General features: G+C 38.7%; 1 pseudogene; it reads right to left on the reverse strand.

The window, feature by feature from the left end:
- Positions 1 to 1,640: 1,640 nt before the first annotated feature.
- On the reverse strand, positions 1,641 to 2,101 carry LOC133052093 (short transmembrane mitochondrial protein 1-like; annotated as a pseudogene).
- Between the last annotated feature and the right edge of the window lie 215 nt (positions 2,102 to 2,316).

Genomic DNA, 2,316 nt, shown 5'->3' on the forward strand with positions numbered 1-2,316 from the left:
AATAAACAAACCAACATAAAATAAAATCACAAAACTCAATAATGCAATAATAAACATTAAACATCAAATAGGAAAAGAATTTTTTTTTGGACTAGTATCTACTATTTATTGGATAATTTGCAAAGCACTGTGCTACACATCACACACATTATTTCAGCTGTTTCTCATGGAAGCCCTCTGAGGTAGGTACAGAGAGTACAACAGTTTCAGAAAAATAAGCTGCTTGCCCCTGATCACACTTCAAGGGAGAAGCCAGTCCATAATATGATCTAATCTGTCTCACACACCAGTACAACTCGACAGGGACAAAACTCATCTCCATGTATGAAAGATCCATGTTTTTCAAGAGAAGTAGAATCACTTCATTTTATCATCACAGGCAGTGGCATCACTGTCTGAAAAAAAGGTCTCTAAGCCATTCTTTCAGGTTACTGATTCTGCTAAAATGTCTTCAGAAATGGCATTATCCGCAAAGCTGCCCAACAAGCTCTCTAAAACAAAATGCCCAATGAGATGGGACTTTATTTATATTTAGTGCAAATTACCCTTCTAGCACTTCAGGATGGAGCTATCCCTCTGCATTGACAAGCATAATAACATCAAGTTTTACGTTACCACTGTAGTAGCAAGACAGGAAAAAAACCTAAGCGTTCCTCAGGAGCAGATTAAATGCATTTTATAGTATATTCATTCAGTACAACCTTATGCAGCCAAAAAATGAAAACAGTTCTTTGTTCCTTCCATACTGCTATGTGATGATCCCCACCGGGGAAGACTCTGTATACAGTTTGTTATCATTTGTATAAAAACCCCCATGTATGTGTGTGTATTTAGGCACAAAATCTTTCTCAAATGGATACAGGAAACTAGCAACTATGTCTGACTCCAGTGAGAGGAACTAGGAGCTGGAGGATAATACAAATCACTTTTGTACTGACCCAGAGGAAAGTTGTGTATTTAAACTTCTTTTTTTTACATCTAAAAAATTTTATGGCTGAGTATGCATTTGAAAAATTACAAGAGTAATTTCTGATTGCAGGAGAAAAACACAAAGTCTTATGAGAATCACTCTAAAGTTATAATGTACATACTTTTTTAATGCAAAAATGCAGAAAATTTCCTTTATAAACAATTTCTCATGGATCTACCATGTAATGTCAAAGGTACCTGTAATCCCATTAACTATGATTCTCATAACTGAAAAGAGCCAGGTCAAATACATCTAGAAAAAACAGGCACACTAGATTATTAATTCTACTGAAGACAAAGACCATTATTTTAAACATTTTTAAATGCCCCCAATTCCTGATAGGGTTCTCAGAACACAGTTTCTTGGTTAATGAATAGTAAATCGATTTATTGGTGAAATTAGCAACTATGGAGCTTCCTGATGATAAAAAATCAGTAGATAATTCACAGAAATTAGCTTCCAGATTTTCATTTTAATTACTACTGTGAAACAACATAATTTAGTACCAAATGTTTAAAAACCCATTATAATTACCAGACTCTGAAACACGCATTATTTGGATCTCATCAACTACACAAAACTCATCCATTTTTCTTTTGAAAAAGGTAGTAGAAATCTCAAAGAATAAGGGAGAGACTACTAACTAAAGGTATGATAACTAATCGAGCACCATGATTCCATTCTCAGGACCTTCCAAGAGGCTGGAAGGAGGAAGGGAAGAAGTGAGGATGTTGGAGAAATAAGGGTCGTTCTTAACTTCTGGTCCCTTTTGTGCTGTAAGCCAATGCAAGGTCTAGCGAAAACGAAAACTGCTGAGGCTGGAGATTAAAACAAAAGCTTTTGGTTCAGACGGTAAAGGAGGCCCTGGAGAACAGTAGACAGTTTATCCAGAAGGCAGTGGTGGAGTTGGCTTCAGCAACTAGGGAGTTTCTTCTTAGCGTCCACGTCTTTTTTTAATTTCTTCAAGTTTTTTAGTCAGGTTTGGTATGTCATAGTTTTGAGCCAGATACATTCCCACCACGTTGCCAAGAGTAAATGCAAGCAAGAACTGGAGCATAGTGTCGGCAAGGAGGGCGTGAAAGGCGGCTGCAGCTCCGAGGGCCATCGGGACCTACCTCCCCCGGCGCGATGGGTGGCGCTCGCGGGCAGGAAAAGAATTTTAACAGACATTTTGTATATTATCTATAGGGAAACAGATCACCAGCCCAGGTGGGATGCATGAGACAAGTGCTCCGGCCTGGTGCACTGGGAAGACCCAGATGAATCGGGTGGAGAGGGAGGTGGGAGGGGGGATCGGGATGGGGAATACACGTAATTCCATGGCTGATTCATGTCAATGTATGACA

This window comes from Dama dama, chromosome X, assembly GCF_033118175.1.
Source record: "Dama dama isolate Ldn47 chromosome X, ASM3311817v1, whole genome shotgun sequence".
NCBI classification, from domain to species: Eukaryota; Metazoa; Chordata; class Mammalia; order Artiodactyla; family Cervidae; genus Dama; species Dama dama.